The sequence below is a fragment of the Macaca nemestrina genome, chromosome 17 (assembly GCF_043159975.1).
Source record: "Macaca nemestrina isolate mMacNem1 chromosome 17, mMacNem.hap1, whole genome shotgun sequence".
NCBI lineage: Eukaryota > Metazoa > Chordata > Mammalia > Primates > Cercopithecidae > Macaca > Macaca nemestrina.
The window spans coordinates 37,161,897-37,181,602 of record NC_092141.1 but is presented as its reverse complement, the minus strand read 5'-3'; positions in this window follow the sequence as shown (position 1 = coordinate 37,181,602).

Here is a 19,706-nt window from a genome sequence, read left to right as displayed (position 1 = left end):
AGATCACGAGGTCAGGAGATGGAGACCATGCTGGCTAACACGGTGAAACCCCATCTCTATTAAAAATACAAAAAAAAAAAAAAATTAGCCAGGCGTAGTGGCGGGAGCCTGTAGTCCCAGCTACTTGGGAGGCAGAGGCAGGAGAACGGTATGAACCTGGAAGGCAGAGTTTGCAGTGAGCCAAGGTCACGCCACTCTGCTCCAGCCTGGGCGACAGAGCGAGACTCCCTCTCAAAAAAAAAAAAGGAAGCCAACTGGGTATGTGCCTTTAGAGGTGGTATATGTTTTCAGTATTATAAATAAATAGAGATGAGTGGCAATAGCTACTTTGGTCCACAGATTTTTGGTATCTTAAGTAGTTTTGGATCTCTTCCACTAATGAGATTGCCTGTTGAACATTGTTAAGAATGTAAGCACTGAAAGCAAACTGCCTGGGTTTGAATTTTGTTCTGTCTCTTGCACCCTGCCTGGGTTCAAATCCTAGTTCTGCTTAGTAAGTTCTTTTAAGGTGATGATCTTTGAGCAAATGTCTTAGCTGCTGTTTTCCCAAGTAAATGGACACAATAGTTGCTACCTTGTGAAGGATTCATGTAATTCACCAGCGTTTACCAAGTAGCATCCGGGTTCAGTTTTAGTCATTGATGATTCTTTATTTGGACTGTGAGGGGGTGTTGGGGTGGGTGGTGAGTGTGTGTGCAGCACTTAATTGCATCCAGAAAGGAAAAGATACTTTCGATAACGGAGAGGCAGCTTTTCTGTGCTCTTTTGTCAAAAGGGAAGAAGGGAGTTTGGAGAGGGAAAGAAATTCTATTCAATACTAAGCTCTCTTCCACAAAACCAGAGGTAGATAGAATGTGTAATGATTTATAGAATTTCTAGACTGAAACAATTTTATTTTTTTTAATTTATTTTTTATTTTTTCAGGTTGAGACTGCCAAAGTTAATCTGTGGCGACCTTCTAGATGCACTGGACAGACACCTGACTCCAGCAGCTACCACTGGCTGTTCCAAGGTTTTCTATTATGAAATGTAGGTTGTATACTAGAAAGGAAAATGTAAGATTGAAAGTTGGCCTTTTTAGAATCATGACTTTCTTTGATGTAGGTTTCCAACTTTTATTTAAAACTAATTGTTTAATGTTAGAAGGATAGTTGATGTTGGAATAAAATGATGGTCAGGCTATTATAAAAATGCATTAGCTTTTGCTTTAGTTATTTATATTCTTTTGCTTTCATGGGACCTATCTCATCCCCTTCCCCAAACGGCCACACATTGCCCAGTGCTGGCTGCATGCTTCATGTAGCAATTTTATTTTATGATTAATACACTTGTGCCATTTCTTGGAACCTCTTGCTTGTTTAATTCTAGTCTATCAAGTGATTACTTTGTTGATATTTAGAGGCTCCTCAGTTAATTTCTGTGGGATTTTTGGTTATATTTAATAAGGAAAATAACAGGAAATGTCTAAGAAAAAAAGAAACTAAGCCAGTTATTCCTGAGAGTGTTTAAAATTATTGAAGTATTTGTGATCATTGTTAGTATAGAAGCTACATTTCATAATAGAAAACATTGGACTTGCCAGCGGTAGCTGCTGGAGTGAGGTGTCTGTCCAGTGCATCCAGAACGTCACCACACATTAACTTTAGCTCAGTCTCAACCTGAAAAAGTAAAAATAAATTTTAAAAAATCAGATTGTTGAAGTCTAGATATTCTGTAAATTATTACACATTCTACTTACCTCTGATTTTGAGGAAAAGAGCTTAATTACTTTCCCTCTCCAAACTCCCTTCTTCCCTTTTGACACAAAAGCAGAGAGAAGCTGCCTCTCCCTTATGGAAAGTATGTTTTCATTTCTGCATGCAATTAAGTGCTACACACACACAGACACACACACACACACACCACCCCATCCCAATGCCCCCTCACAGTCCAAATACAGAATCACCAATGACTAAAACTGAACCCGGATGCTACTTGGTAAACGCTGGTCCATTACATGAATCCTTCACAAGGTAGCAACTATTGTGTCCATTTACTTGGGAAAACAGCAGCTAAGACTTTTGCTCAAAGATCATCACCTTAAAAGAACTTAATAAGCAGAGCTAGGATTTCAACCCAGGCAGGGTGCAAGGGACAGAACAAAATTCAAACCCAGGCAGTTTGCCTTCAGTACTTATATTCCTAACGAGGTTCAACAGGCAATTCCTTTAGTGGAAGAGATCCAAAGTAAAGGATCCTTCCTTTGTTTCCTTTTTTTTTTTTTGAGATGGAGTGTCTCACTCTGACGCCCAGGAGTGTAGTGGCAGGACCTCGGCTCACTACAAGCTCCACCTCAGGTTCAAGCTATTCTCCTGCCTCAGCCTCCCAAGTACCTGAGACTATAGGTGCGTGCCACTGTGCAGGGCTAATTTTTTGTATTTCTTAGTAGAGATAGGGTTTCACCATGTTAGCCAGGATGGTCTCGATCTCCTGACCTCGTGATCCACCCCCTTGGGCCTCCCACAGTGCTGGGATTACAGACATGGGCCACTACACCCAGCCAACCATCTGAGTTTTGACAAACCTGACCGAAACAAGCAATGAGGAAAGGATTCTCTATTTAATAAGTGGTGCTGGGAGAACTGGCTAGCCATTTAAAGAAAACTGAAACTGGAACCCTTCCTTACACCACATACAAAAATCAACTCAAGATATATTAGGTGGGACATGGTGGCTGTAATCCCAGAACTTTGGGAGGCTGAGGCAGTTGGATCATTTGAGGTCAGGAGTTCGAGACCAGCCTGGCCAACATGGTAAAACCCTGTCTCTACTAAGAATATAGAAATTAGCTTGGTGTGGTGGCAGGTACCTGTAATCCTACCTACTCGGGAGGCTAAGGCAGGAGAATCGCCTGAGCCTGTGAAGTAGAGGTTGTGGTAAACTGAGATTGTGCCCCTGTACTCCAATGTGGGTGACAGAGTGAGACCCGGTCTCAAAAAAAAAAAAAACATAAAAACAAAAAAAAATTACAGATTAAAGACTTAAATGTTAAACGCCAAACTATAAATACCCTAGAAAAGGGCCAGGCGCGATGGATCATGCCTGTAATCTCAGCGCTTTAGAAGGCCAAAGCAGGCAGATCACCTGAGGTCGGGTGCTCTAGATCAGCCTGGCCAACATGGTGAAAGCCTGTCTCTACAAAAAATACAAAATTAGCTGGGCATGGTGGTGTGTGCCTGTAATCTCAGCTACTCAGGAGGTTGAGGCAGGAGAATTGCTTGAAACGAGGAGGTGGAGGTTGCAGTAAGCCAAGATGGCGCCACTGCACTAAGACTGGGCGACAAGAGTGAAACTCTTTCTCAAAAACACACAATAAAAATCTCTAGAAGAAAATCTAGGCAATACTGCTCAGGACATAGGCACAAGCAAATATTTCATAATGAAGACACCAAAGGTAATTGCAACAAAAGCAAAAATTGACAGGATCTAATTAAAGAGCTTCTGCACAGCAAAATAAACTATCATCAGAGTAAACAGACAACCTACAGAATGGGAGAAGATTTTTGCAATCTATCCTTCTGACAAAGGTCTAACATTAAGCATCTATAAGGTACTTACACAAATTTACAAGAAAAAACAACCCCATTAAAAAGTGGGCAAAGGACATGAACAGACACTTCTCAAAAGAAGACATACATGCAGCCAACAAACATGAGGAAAAGCTCAACATCACTGGTCATTAGAGAAATGCAAATCAAAACCATGATGAGATCCATCTCACACCAGTCAAAATGGGTATTATTTGTTTGGTTGCAAGTTTGTTTTTTTGAGACAGAGTTTCACTGTTATTGTGCAGGTTGGAGTGCAATGTCGTGATCTCGGCTCACCACAACCTCCACCTCCTGGGTTCAAGTGATTCTCCTGCCTCAGCCTCCCAAGTAGCTGGGATTGCAGGCATGCGCCACCACGCCCAGCTAATTTTGTATTTCTAGTAGAGATGGGGTTTCTCCATGTTGGTCAGGGTAGTCTCGAACTCCTGACGTCAGATGATCTGCTTGCCTCAGCTTCCCAAGATGCTGGGATTACAGACATGAGCCACCACACCCGGCCACAGAATGGCTATTATTAAAAAGTCAAAAAATAATGGATGCTGGTGAGGTTGTGGAAAAAGAGGAACACTCGTACACTATTGCTGGGAGTATAAATTAGTTCAACCATTGTGGAAGACAGTGTGGTAATTCCTCAAAACCCTAGAGGCAGAAATACCACTTGACCCAGCAATTTCATTCCTGGGTATATATCCAAAGGAATATAAATCATTCTGTTTCAAAGATACATGCACGTGTATGTTCGTTGCAGCACTATTCACAATAGCAAAGACATGGAATCAACCCAAATGCCCATCAATGACAGACTGGATAAAGAAAATGTGGTGGCCAGAGGCGGTGGCTCATGCCTATAATCCCAGCACTTTGGGAGGCCGAGGAGGATGGAAAACCTGAGGTCGGGAGATCGAGACCAGCCTGACTAACCTGGAGAAACCCCGTCTCTACTAAAAATACAAAATTAGCTGGGTATGGTGGCACATGCCCGTAATCCCAGCTACTGGGGAGGCTGAGGCAGAAGAATTGTTTGAACCCGGGAGGTGGAGGTTGCAGTGAACCAAGGTCATGCCATTGCACTCCAGCCTGAGCAACAAGAGTGAAACTCTGCTTCAAGAAAAAAAAATGTGGTTATGTACAAGCCATGGAATACTAAGCAGCCGTAAAAAGGAATGAGATCATGTCCTTTGCAGGGACATGCATGGAGCTGGAGACCTTTATCCTCAGTAAATAATGCAGACACAGAAATCCAAACACCGCATGTTCTCACTTATAAGTAGGAGCTGAACAGTGAGAACACATGGACCCATTGGTGGGACAACACACACTGGGACCTGTTGGAAGGTGAAGGGTGGAAGGAGGGAGAGCATCAGGAAGAATAGCTAATGGATGTGGGCTTAACACCTAGGCGATGGGATGATCTGTGTGTAAACCACCATGGCACATACTTACCTATGTAACAAACCTACACATCCTGCACATGTACCCCTGAACTTAAAATAAAAGCTGGAAAAAAAAGGGGATTTATGGGCTCATGCAATGGCGGAGGATGCCCAAAATTGTTGGGTTTGCGCACACACACACACACACACACACACACACACACACACACACACAGAGAGAGAGAGAGAGAGAGAGAGAGAGAGTGTGAAGCACCTCTAGGCTAATACACGTCAGTTTCCAACCCAGGGAAAAGACAGAATTTCTCTTTCCTCTCTGCTATAAATGTAGATCCTAGGGAAAGACTCTGATTGGCCTGCATTGGTTGTATGTCCCTGCCTCCCACCAATCATTGAGGCCAAAGTGGTAGGGCGTTATGTCTGGCAGTGCTGGGAATATGTCACCCTTTGTCCACTGTGATGGGGGTCCTGGAATTGGTGTCCACCCCAGAATCATATGGCTGGAGTGGAGAGGAAAAGAGGTGGAAGTGGATACTGGAGATAGTGGAAAGGGATGCCAGGCAGACAAAACAAATGTCTGTTACGAGTGCCAGGGAAAGCACTTAAGGAGTTGAGAGCAGAGAGAGAGAGTTCACTTCGAGGGTGCTGTGTGAGCAATTCCTGGAAGAGGGACTTTGGACCTGAACATTACAAGATAGGATTTTAGGGCCAGGAGCGCTGGTTCATGCCTGGAATCCCAGCTACTTGGGAGGCTGAGGCAGGGAGATTACTTGAGCCTAGGGGTTCAAGGCTGCAGCGAGTTATGATCACACTGCTGCACTCCAGCCTGGGTGACAGAAAGAGAACCTGTCTCAAAAATAAATAAACAAACACATAAAGGATTTTTAGGAGGTGGAGGTGGTGAGGAGGTTTAGGTGAAGGAAGTGCCTTGGAAAAGGCATTGCAAGAAAGCGAAAGGCTGGTTTCGGATGTGTTTCCATTTGGTGGTTTCCCCAGGGTTCACATGGGAGGTAAAGGATAGTGAAGTTCAACCCTGAACCTAAACAGGGCTCAGCTCAGGATTCTAAAAAGTTGGGACCTGCCAGAAATTGATTTATATGAATGACAGAGCAGCCTCCAGAGACAGAATGACACAAATTCTAATAATCATGTCTTGGGAGGTTAGGATAGAAGGGATTTGAGTATTTTATAATTAATTGTCTATTTTAACTAGATTTTTGAAAAAGGAAGATTTGGAAAGGAAAACATGTACTGTAACAACTCAAAGAGATAACTCGACAAAACGCCCTTTTCCCTGCATCCCACACCCCTCAAGAGGCAGGGGCTGATTTTGAGGACATCCTTCTGGCCACTGCTCACATTAGACCTTCCAGCCTAGCCCATGGACCCACATTTCAGTGCCAGGGAGAGAGAAAAGGTCCAGCGTAAACAGTGACAGTTCTGTCCTCACTAACATCTCTGAGGGCATAGGGAGAGACATGGTGGTGGTAGGAACGGCGTAGGCGGCCTGGTGTCAGAGTGCAGCTCAAAGGGTGACAGTGTATTCTGCCCACCTGGGTAAGGACCCTGCAGGTCTGTGATGCTAGGAGGGCTCCAGAGGACAGAGCGAAGCTTTGATCGTCAAAGCTTCTAGCTCAGGAGTGGCTTGAATGGGGCAGGTCCAGGCCTGAGGCTCTGGTGACACCAGGCACCAATAACTTGAAAGCCATGGGAGCAACACCACTTCGGGTAAGCAAGGAGGCACGGCCTCTGCGGAAGTCCTCATCCTCAGCGGTGCGTGGTGGCACCAGGAGGGGTCCTCATGTGTGGTGGTGAGCAGCATGGCTTTTGGAGTTAGCCTTCCTGGACTTTATCTTGGCATGACCACTTAGTTACTAGTCCCTAATGGTGGCTTCTCCACGGGGTGTTGTGAGGATTTGCTCAGGTAATGCAGGTGCACAATTGAACCCAGTATCTTGCTTGTAGTTCTCTTAGTGTTATTATTCTTTTTTGGTTTTGTTTTGCTTGGCTTTGTTTTTTTCTTTTTTGAGACAGAATCTCGCTCTGTCGCCCAGGCTGGAGTGCAGTGGCGCGATCTCGGCTCACTGCAAGCTCCGCCTCCCGGGTTCACGCCATTCTCCTGCCTCAGCCTCCCAAGTAGCTGGGACTACAAGCACCCGCCACCACGCCTGGCTAATTTTTTGTATATTTAGTAGAGACGGGGTCTCACCGTGTTAGCCAGGATCGTCTGGATCTCCTGACCTCGTGATCCGCCCGCCTCGGCCTCCCAAAGTGCTGGGATTCCAGGCGTGAGCTACCGCGCCTGGCCTAGTGTTAGTATTCTTATTAAGGGGCTCGACAGGATGTGGAGGCCTCAGCAGCAGACTCCTGTGAAGGATAATGGAGCAGAAGGGAAGGGGAAGGAGCCTCGGAAATAACAGGGGTGTTTGCAGCAGTGGAGGTGGGGCTGAACTGGGAGAATGTCACCTATTTCTGTGAGAGTGAATCCGTCATTATTTATTTATTTATTTATTTATTTATTTATTTATTTATTTATTTTGAGACAGGGTCTTGCTCTTTCACCCAGGATGGAGTGCAGTGGCACGATCTTGGCTCACCTGCTACCTCTGCCTCCTGGGATCAAGTGATCCTCTCGGCTCAGCCTCCCAAATAACTGGGACTACAGATGTGCACCACCATGCCCAGATACTTATTTTGCAGAGATAAGGCCTCACTATATTTGTGAGGCTGGTTTTGAACTCCTGGGCTCAAGCAATCCTCCTGCCTCAGCCTCCCAAAGTGCTGGGATTACAGGTGTGAGACACTGCATCCGGCGAAATCCACTGTTTTTATCCTCAGGGCTCCAAGGCCTCCGGAGACATGAGTTATTCATGCCAGACAGGGAGTGAAGCTAGAATTCAGAGTGGATTTTCAATACTTCACTAAGAAGCTTGGATTTCATTCAAGAGGTTGTGAAGAACCACTGAAGAGAACTGTATTAACATTAATCTGAAGGTCAGGGCAAGGAAGTCAGAAAAGGGGAAATTCCCAGAAAGAGAGACCAATTAAAAGATTATTACCATACACTGTGGGAGAAAGCGTGAGGAGCCGAAATAGGACAGTAGCATCGAGAATGGAAACAAAGGGACAGACAAAGGAGACACTTGGCGACAGAACGATCCCAAGATATATAAAGCATCTGCTTGCCCAAGTCTTCAGTGTGTTCCAATCCAGATCCTAGAGTTTTAGAAACTGTGCAAACTAGCACCTTGCCATATGCAATCCAACAAGCTCTTAGATTTTTACTTGTTGTTTGCATTTACTGTTTTAAGCAATTACATGATTTTTCCCAATTAAAGTTCTAATTATTTTATTGAACACTATATTGAATAATGATTCTCTAGCACAAATATCTTAATTTTCTATTCCTAGATCATTTTATATTTGTAGATTTTAAACTATTTTACCATCTGCTGACCCATTATAAATCAAAATATATATATATATATTTTTTTGAGACAAAGTTTCACTGTTGTTGCCCAGGCTGGAGTGCAACAGCAGGATCTCGGCGGCTCACTGCAACCTCCGCCTCCTGGATTCAAGCGATTCTCCTGCCTCAGCCTCCCGAGTAGCTGGGATTACAGGTATGCACCACCACTCCCAGTTAATTTTGTATTTTTAGTAGAAACAAGGTTTCACCATGTTGGCCAGGCTGGTCTCGAACTCCTGACCTCAGGTGATCCACCCGCCTCAGCCTGGGTGCTGGGACCTGTAATCCCAACACTTTAGGAGGCTGAGGCGGGTGGATCACCTGATATTAGGAGTTCGAGACCAGCCTGACCAACATGCAGAAACCCCGTCTCTACTAAAAATACGAAATTAGCCGGACGTGGTGGCGCATGCCTGTAATCCCAGATACTTGGGAGGCTGAGGAGGGAGAATCGCTTGAACCCGGGAGGTGGAGGTTGTGGTGAGCTGAGATCGCGCCACTGCATTCTAGCCTGGGCAACAAGAGCAAAACTCCGTCTCGGAAAAAAAAAAAAAAAAAAAAAAATTGGATAGTAAACTCGAAACTAAGAATTAGGAACACTTAAAAATGGAGGTAGAAATGTGCAGACCTGGGTGATTTGTTCAGTTTTCCAGGAATGAAATTATTTAATACTATTATGTGATATTATGCTTGCTTTTTCCTCATTAATTAACTGAGGCTAATGACACCTACCTCCCAATGTTATTGTGAGGATTAAACCAAGTAACTCTCTTTTTTCCTTTTTGATACGGAGTTTTGCTCTTGTTGCCCAGGCTGGAGCACAATGGCGTAGTCTTGGCTCACTGCAACCTCCACCTCCCAGGTTCAAGTGATTCTCCTGCCTCAGCTGCCTGAGTAGCTGAGACTACAGGTACCTGTCACCGGGCCAGGCTAATTTTTTGCATTTTTAGTAGAGACGGGGTTTCACCATGTTGGCCAGGCTGGTCTCATGGTCTCAAACTCCTGGCCTCAGGTGATCCACCCGCCTCTGCCTCCCAAAGTGCTGGGATTACATGCATGAGCCACTGTACCTGGCCAATTCTCTCTCAGAGTCTTTCACATAACTGTGACATGATGGTGGTTGGAAAGAGTCATCTGAAGCTCAACTAGAACGCACGTCCGACGTGACTTCTTCATTCATGTTGTCTTGTGTCTTAGTAGATGCAATCGCTACAAACTAGCCAGGAACCAATCTCTGTCACTCTCCACGCAGCCTCTCTGCAGGACTCACTTGGGCTTCCTCACACTGTCATGCCTTCATGATACTTGGACCTCTGACACCGCGGGCTGTACTCCCCAGAACACCCATTTCAAGAGCAAGTATTCCAAGAGGCTGGAAACAGAAGCTGTCAGTCCTTCTAAAGTCTGGAGCTGCCACAGGGTTACTTTTGCTGCATTCTATTGGGTAAGCAGACACAGGGCCACACAGATTCAAAGGGAGGGCAAATAAACTCTATGCGGAGAATGATAAAGATTTTTGCAGCCATTTAAAATTCATTACAACGACTATGAAATATTTCCTAGGTATATTAAGTGGAAAAAAAAAAGGAGGTGAAAGAATGTCTGTTTAGCTGAGCACAGTGGCTCATGACTGTAATCCTAGCACTTTGGGAGGCCGAGGCAGACGGATCGCTTGAGGTCAGGAGTTCAAGACCAGCCTGACCAATATGGTGAAACTCTGTCTCTACTGAAGATACAAAAATTAGCCAGCAGTGGCTCACACCTTTAATCCCAGCACCTGGGGGGGCCGAAGTGGGTGGATCACCTGAGGTCAGAAGTTCGAGACCAGCCTGGTGAAACCCCATCTCAACTAAAAATACAAAAATTACCGGGCATGGTGGTAGGCGTCTGTAATTCCAGCTACTCGGGAGGCTGAGGCAGGAGAATTGCCTGAATCCAGGAGGCAGAGGTTGCAGTGATCTGAGATTGCACCATTGCACTCCAGCTTGGGCAACAAGAGCAAAACTCCATCTCAAAAAAAAAAAAAAAAAAAAAATTAGCTGGGCATGATGGTGCATGCTTATGATTCCAGCTACTGGGGAGGTGGGGAGGTTAAGGTGGGGGTATTGCTTGAACCCAGGAGGAGGAGGTTGCAGTGAGCTGAGAAAAAAAATTGTATTTAGTATGGTATATTTGCATTAAAAAAAAAAGAGAGTTGTTGTTGTTTTTTGTTTTTTGTTTTTTTTTTAAAGATACAGAGTCTCATTTTGTTGCCCAGGCTGGAATGCAGTGGCGTGATCATAGCTCACTGCAGCCTTGAACTCCTGGGCTCAAATAATCTTCCCACTTCAGTCCCTCTGACATCTGGGACTGCAGGCACAAGCCACCACACCCGTCTAATTTTTTAAAAATTTCTTGTAGAGACAGGGTCTCACTAGTTGCCTAGGCTGGTCTTGAACTCCTCGCCTCAAGGTCTTGAACTCCTCGCCTCAAGCGATCCTCCCGCCTCAGCCTCCCAAAATGCTAGGATAACAAGCATGAACCGCCACACCAGGCCAAAGGAGATTATTTAATTTAATTAATTTGTTTTATCATTATTATTTTCTTGAGACGGAGTCTTGCTCTGTTGCCAGGCTGGAGTGCAGTGGCATGATCTTGGCTCACTGCAACCTCCACCTCCCAGGTTCAAGCGATTCTCCTACCTCGGCTTCCTGAGTAACTGGGACTACAGGTGCATGCCAACACACCCAACTAATTTGTGTTTTAGTAGAGACGGGGTTTTCACCGTGTTAGCCAGGATGGTCTCGATCTCCTGACCTCATGATCCGCCCACCTCGGCCTCCCAAAGTGCTGGGATTACAGGTGTGAGCCACCACGCCCGGCAAATACTATCTTAAAATGTGTTAGTATATGCTCAGATAATATCAACAATGATACATGTGAAGCTGGTAAGTGTTTTTAGGAAGGGGAATTAGATGACTGGGTGACAAAGATGGGAGGTGGAAACTTTCTATTGTATACTATTTTTTATATGACTTTAACTTTGTATCGTGTGCATTATTACCTATTCAAATTCAACATCAATTTTTATAGAGACATTACATTTGCCACAACTGATGTCACAGGTGAAATAAATATTGCTTGTGGTGGATAATCTGACAATACTTAACATAGTCAATTAAAGAAATATCAGTTTGTTACCAGCTTTGTAGCTTCTTGATCTTCAGTGTGAAAAGCCTGTGTAAAAGATGATTGTGTTAAAATGGAACCAATGGTCAGAGCAGCTACAATCGCATAATAGAACATAAAATACAAACAAATACCAGCTCTTTAGGGAGGAACCATGGGGCTAATTTCCACATTCTTTACATTTCTTCATTAGCATAATAGACAAATGTTTAAACAATTCTTGCGCTAACAGGGCACATGATTTTTCATTAGAAACGGTCGCAAAACAGCCAGGCGCGGTGGCTCACGCCTGTAATCCCGGCACTTTGGGAGGCCGAGACCGGCGGATCACAAGGTCAGGAGTTGGAGCCTGGCCGATATGGTGAAACCCCTTCTCTACTAAAAATACAAAAATTAGCCGGACATGGTGGCAGGCACCTGTAGTCCCAGCTACTTGGGACGCCGAGGCAGGAGAATCGCTTGAACCCAGAAGGCAGAGGTTGCAGTGAGCCGAGATCCCACCACTGCACTCCAGCGTAGGCGACAAAGCAAGACTGTCTCAAAAAAAAAAGAAAAGAAAAGAAAGGCCGGGCTTGGTGGCTCACGCCTGTAATCCCAGCACTTTGGGAGGTCGAGGCAGGCAGATTACGAGGTCAGGACATCGAGACCAGCCTGGCCAACAAAGTGAAACCCCATCTCTACTAAAAATACAAAAAATTAGCCGGGCGCGGTGGCGGGCGCCTGTAGTCCCAGCTACTCGGGAGGCTGAGGCAGGAGAATGGCGTGAACCCGGGAGGCGGAACTTGCAGTGAGCCGAGATCGCTCCACTGCACTCCAGGGTGGGTAACAGAGCGAGACTCCGTCTCAAAAAAAAGAAAAAGAAAGAAAAAAAATGGTTGCAAAACTTCGTGTTTAACTATTAAGTCAGATTTGATTAAGAGGAAAGAAAGGAAGAGACAGGGAAGAAGAAAGTTTTGTTTCTATCTGCGAAGTATTTTAAGGAAAATACTAGAGCTATAAAACTAGATGTTTTACTTGGTGTGACTGTGAATGGTTTCTTAATTTTGAGCAACAGTGAGGCTCATTTGCAAATTATTGGCATCTCAGCTGGTATTACTAATTTGGGACACATTTACAAAACAAGTATTAAGAGTCATTTTGCAGAAATTGTCAAATGACTGCAACGGAACAGTAATGAGACTGAACTGATGACAAAAAAATGCTCATTTTCAACAACTGCGCTTTGGCCCCATCTGATCTTCTTCCTGTTAATGACGAATAGTTTAGATTGTTTTCAAATAAATTGAGGGATTGAATTCTTTGTACCTTTTTTTTTTTTCCTGAAATGCAATAAAAATGTGTTAAAATACAAGATTGCCAAGATTGATACTGGCTTTTGAAAGGATACTAATAACATTTTAGTTGATAAGATTTCTTTTTATATATAGAAAATACTCCTGCTATTTTTAAGAAGTGTTTTAAAGATCCAAAGACAGAATTTTGATTGTAGCTTTTATACAATGTTGCCATAATTTTCCATGATTCTATTGCCAAAAAGGAAGGTATAGCATATGAGCACTATAAGCAACCTGTGAATATCTTTGCTTGCAACAGAATTTAGAAGAAATGATAAACGTGTGCCACTTAAAGGGTTTTGTGAAAGAAAATTGCAATGTTTTAAGGCAAAATGGGCCCACTGAAATAAGAAAGCTTTAAGTTAAATGGGAAAATAAATCATGATAGCCTTTCTTAATTTGCCGTGATTCAGTATGGATAAGGAGAAGTTAAATGTAGTAGACATATGTTGTGTTTTTCTGGCTGTCCAGCATCCTCCCCTTCCCCCTTCCTATCAGCAGCTCAATTTTCCCTTGGAAGGAATTTCCTGTTGTATGTTTTGTTGATGCATGGGCTATCCCTGGAACACACCTCCCACTGCTTAGACCAGAAGCAGAGGGCTAGGTCCTTCCTCCAGCTACCCTTTGGTGTCCCTGGGGAGGAGACGCATGACCCAATTTGAGCAAAAAAGTGCTCCCTACCAGAATTTTGCATCCTGAGTGAGTCAACCAGACTGGGGCTATCTGGGAGTGAGACTGCTCCCAGCGGCAAGAGCATGGTACTGAGGCTGGGCAGTCTCTGCTGCCTCACCTCCATGGCGCCCCTGTATCCAACCATATTCAAAGCCCTCTAGCCTCTGTCATTTTAGTGAGTCTCTGATGCCTACCTGTGTGATTGAGATATGGGTTCTGTTGCATATCACAGAAAACAAAAGTAATGGATACTTAAGGCACAAGTTTATTTCTCTTTCACATAAAAGTTTGAGCATAAGCATTTTGGGATGCTATGGCCGATCTGGAACCCAGAATACTCTGTCTGCTTTGCCATCCCCAAGGTATGGGCTTCCTCGTGGTCCAAGATGGAGCTGCAGCCATCACATAAGTAATGGGAAAAAGGAAGAGGTATATACCTTCACCCTTCAATGGTAAGTTTAGGCTGGGTGCAGTGGCTGTCGCCTATAATCTCAGCACTGTGGGAAGCTGAGGTAGGCGGATTACTTGAGCTCAGGAGTTCAAGAGCAACCTGGGCAACATGGTGAAGCCCCATCTCTACTAAAAATACAAAAGTTAGCCAGGTGTGGTGGCACACACCTGTAATCCCATCTACTTGGAAGGCTAAGGCAGGAGAATCACTTGAACCTGGGAGGCAGAGGTTTCAATGAGCCACGATCACAACAGGACACTCCAGCCTGGGCAAGAGAATGAGACTCTATCTCAAAAACAAACAAACAAAAAATAGCCAGGCATGGTGGCACATACTTGTAGTCCCAGTTACTCGGGAGGCTGAGGTGTGAGGATCACTTGAGCTCAGGGTGGGGCAGAGGTTGCAGTGAGCCGAGACTGTGCCTCTGCACTCCAGTCTGGGTGATGGAGTGAGAGCCTGTCTCAAAAAAAAAAAAAAAAGAAAAGGGTAAGTGTAGGAAGTTTCACACATTACTTCTATTTATATCCCACTGGCCAGAACTTAGTCACATGGCTAGACCTAGCTGCAAGGGAGGCTGGGGAAAGTGGTCTCATGGGCGAAGGATTCTTACTGGAACCTTTCTACTCTTTCCTGAGCAAAAAGGAAAGAATAGAAATTAAATAACAACTAGCACTCTCTCAAAGACCTTTCATAAATACTTCTTAAGACAGCCAGAGATGGCTTCTGTTACTTCCAACCAAGAATCATGTCTGATTCAGTGAGAACACCCTAAATAGAATGACTCTTAGAGAGGCAGTATAATGGAGCAGTCTCTGGGATCACAATGCACCCCAAGGTGTAAATCAGAAACTGGGGCTGGGTGTGGTGGCTCACACCTGTAATCCCAACATTATTGGAGGCCAAGATTGGGGGAATCCCTTGAACCCAGGAGTTCAAGGCTGCAGTGAACTATGATCACGCCACTGCACTCACTCCAGCCTGGATGACACAGCAAGACCTGGTCTCAAACAAACAAACAAAAAAAGATAGAAAGAAAGAAAAGAAAAGAAACTGGAACTCATCCTCATCCTTATCTTTTTCTTTTCCTTCCATGTTCAGTCAAGCACCCAATCCTCTTTTTTTTTTTTTTTTTTTTTGAGACGGAGTCTCACTCTGTCACCCAGGCTGGAGTGCAGTGGCACGATCTCGGCTTACTGCAAGCTCTGCCTCCCGGGTTCATGCCATTCTCCTGCCTCAGCCTCCCGAGTAGCTGGGACCACAGGCACCTGCCACCACACCCGACCAATTTTTTGTATTTTTAGTAGAGATGGGGTTTCACCATGTTAGCCAGTATGGTCTTGATCTTCTGACCTCGTGATCTGCCCGCCTCGGCCTCCCAAAGTGCTAGGAAATCCTCTTTATTCTATCCTTTGATAATTCACATTTCCACCCCTTTCACTTCATTGTCTTAAATCAAGCCTTTGCCATTCATTCCTCCCCACCCCAGCCCACAATCCCTACCATTCCACTACTCACCTGTAGAGAGCTCTACCTAAAATCTAAATCTGCACAATGCTTCTTCAGTCTCCCTTCATAATGCTTCAATTAATTCTTAAGGATTCAATCCTGACTCTCTTGTGTGAAATTCAAGGCCCTTCACTACGTAGCTCTTTTAGTCTCATCTCTCGATATTCCTGTTGCCCGCATACTTATGTGCCTGTCACCTTGCATATTTCCCCATCTCTCTGACAGGCTTGCTTTGATGAGAACCCATCCTTGCTAACATGAAATATTCAGGTTTTCTGGCTGTACAAGTGGTTCAGTGTGGCAGGGAAGGAGAATGTGGGGGTAGCATGATGTCCAGAAAATAAGAGACTAGACTGCCTCACTTTTAAGGGGTATTTCATTTATTTAATTTTTTAACTTTCTATATTTTTTTGAGACAGAGTCTCACTATCACCCAGGCTGGAGTGCAGTGATGCAATCTCAGCTCTCTGTAACCTCTGCCTTCTAGGTTCAAGCAATTCTCCTGCCTCAGCCGCCCAAGTAGCTGGGATCACAGGCACCCACCACCATGCCCAGCTAATTTTTGTATTTTTTGTAGAGACGGGGGTGTGGCCATGTTGGCCAGGCTGGTCTCGAACTCCTGGCCTCAAGTGATATGCCCACCTCAGCCTCCCAAAGTGCTAGGATTACAGGTGTGAGCCATAGTGCTCGGCCCTTTAAGGGGCATTTTATGCATGAGAGATGCTCAATGACCAAAGTATTATTCATGCTCATTTCTACACTGAGTCCTAAATACTGTGCCAGATACCAACAACAATTAAACACCAGTAAAATGACAGGTCACTCGAAATCATGGAGACAACCGTGGATTATCATATGCTCTGGTCTACACATATCCAACAGGTAGTTTTTCAGCTGCTGCCCTGCTTCTTCCCACCACCCTGTATTTTTAGTACACACAGGATTTCACCATGTTGGCCAGGCTGGTCTTGCACTTTTGACCTTAGGTGATCTGACCACCTTGGCCTCCCAAAGTGTTGGGGTTACAGGTGTGAGCCACCGCCCGGCCTATTGTTCCCATCTTTATGTCCATGTGTATCCAATGTTCAGCTTCCACTTATAGGTGAGAGCACGTGGTATTTGTTTTTTTTTTGTTTTTTTTTTTTTGTTTTTGAGAGGGAGTCTCGCTCTGTCACCCAGGCTGGAGTGCAGTGTCCGGATCTCAGCTCACTGCAAGCTCCGCCTCCCGGGTTTAGGCCATTCTCTTGCCTCAGCCTCCCGAGTAGCTGGGACTACAGGAGCCCGCCACTTCGCCTGGCTAGTTTTTTGTATTTTTTAGTAGAGACGGGGTTTCACCATGTTAGCTCCTGTCCTCGTGATCCGCCCATCTCGGCCTCCCAAAGTGCTGGGATTACAGGCTTGAGCCACCGCGTCCAGCCGGTATTTGGTTTTTTGTTCCTGCCGTGATTCTTTTTAGGATGATGACCTCCAGCTGCATCCATGCTGCTGGAAAGGACATGATTTCATTCATGTTTATGGCTGTGTAGTCATGAATGGAGTATACGTACCACATGTTCTTTATCTAATCCATCATCGATGGGCACCTCGGTTGATTCCATGTCTTTGATATTGTGAATAGTGCTGCAGTGAACATAGGAGCACATGCATCTTTTTGGTGGAATGATTTATTTTCCTTTAGGCAGATATCTGGCAATGGTATTGCTGAGTCAAATGGTAGCTCTGTTTTAAGTTCTTGAGAAATCTTCAAACTGCTTTCCACAGAGGTTGAACTAATTTACACTCCCAGCACCAAACAGTGTATAAGCATTCCCTTTTCTCCATAGCTTTGCCAGCATCTTTTTTTTTTTTGAGACTGAGTCTCACTCTGTCACCCAGGCTGAAGTGCAGTGGTGTGATCTTGGCTCACTGCAACCTCTGCCAACCCAGTTCGAGCAATTCTTCTACCTCAGCTCCCGAGTAGCTGGGATTACAGGTGCATGCCACCACGCCCGGCTAATGTTTTGTATTTTAGTAGAAACAGCATTTCACCGTCTTGTCCAGGTTGGTCTCAAACTCCTGAACTCAGGCAATCTGCCCACCCAGGCCTCCCAAAGTGCTTGGATTACAGGTGTGAGCCACCGCGCCCTGCCTGCCAGCATTTATTATTTTTTGACTTTTTAGTAATAGCCATTCTGGGGTAGGCATGGTGGCTCATGCCTGTAATCCCAGCACTTTGGGAGGCCGAGGTGGGTGGATGGCTTGAGCTCAGGGTTTCAAGACCAGCCTGGGCAACATGGCAAGACCCCATCTCTAAAAAATACAAAAATTAGCCAGGCATGGTATCACATGCCTGTAAGTGCCAGCTATGAGCAGCTGACATGGGAGGATTGCTGGAGCCCAGGAGGTCGAGGTTGCAGTGAGCCATGTTCACACCACCATACTCCAGCCTGGGTGACAAAGCAAGACGCTGTCTCGAAAAAAAATTTAATAATAATAATAATAGCCATTCTGACTGGTATGAGATGGTGTCTCATTGTGCCTTTGATTTGCTTCTTTAATGATTAGTGATGTTGGACATTTTTCCATATGTTTGTTGGGTGCTACATTTCAACATTCTTTAATAATTTAACTCAACATAAGTCATTTATATGAGCTGAAATTACCATACCATCATATAGTCAGAGGTTATAGACAAATGCATGAAGATCATTTTTGCCTTGTCAAAATACTGTACCATATACAGGTATCAATTAAGTGAGCAATGTAATAGTAAATCATTAAATTCTCATAACATAAAAGAAAGAAAATACAGTTAATATCTATAAATAATATTAATGCTGACTATGTAATGAAGCCATGTTTCTTATCAGGATGTTCATGAATAAAATGAAATGACTGCACAAGGATACTTATTACATAATTTTCTACAATAGAATAAATTACTATTTGTAACAGAAAATCAGATGAAATTAAACTGAAAGGAAAATGCTTGAATTAGACCAAATAAAGAAGTTTCTGATGAAAAATCATTACAGGAATGGATTACTGAGCTTGTGAGAGACTCACTGGAATGGACAATTACCTGTCTAGGATAACTTAATTATCGTTCTGCCTAGATGCATGAGGCCGAGTTGGCGACTTCTGCACTAGGATTTTATAGTTTTATTGAAAAAAATATAAAACCTGCACAGTTTTAAATTTAAACTTTTTTTTTTTTTGAGACGGAGGTATGCTCTTGTCTCCCAGGCTAGAGTGAAGCGGCACAGTCTCGGCTCACAGCAACCTCTGCCTCCCAGGCTGAAGCAATTCTCCTGCCTCAGCCTCCTCAGTAGCTGGGATTATATGTGCCCACCACTACGCTTGGCTAATTTTTTATTTTTAGTAGAGACAGGGTTTCACCGTGTTGTCCAGGCTGGTCTTGAACCTCTGACCTCAGGTGATCCACCCTCCTCTGCCTCCCAAAGTGCTGGGATTACAGGCCTGAGCCACCACGCCTGGCCTAAATTTAAACTTATTATGAGGCATATAGTGGAATGTACCCATTTAGAGATCAAACTATTGGCCGGACAACAGTTGGAACAATAGTTCTCAACAATCTAGTACTTTCCTTCACTTAAAGGTATATAGCACTGAATTACTGTGATATACATTGTAATTTAGGTTGCTCTTTTATATGGAAATATGAAATTACCAATCCACAAATCTTTCCAATAAAGCTAAGGATGTGTGGAGTAAAATCAGAATTTTCCATTATTCATTCCACTTACATGACTGTTTGATGCAGGCAAGTGGGCAGTCATTTACAAGTCAGTTTCAGATAAAAAAAATTATTTAATCATTACATTGCTATAAACATTGAAAATATCAAAGAGTCAAACAGGTTAAGGAAGAAAAAGCAATTTGTCCTATTTATATACATTAAAATGCTAGCAAAAACGGATCTGTTAAAAAATCATGAATATTACACATATACAGTTAATGGAGAGAATACAGTATACCAAAAACCATTCAAAATTTTTCAGCTAAGAAATAGCAGTCTGGTACATTTCTTCACAGTCTTTTTTTTATTTTTTGTATTTATTTATTTTTTTTTTTGAGACAGAGTCTCGCTCTCTTGTTCAGGTAGAGTGCAGTGGTGCCATCTTG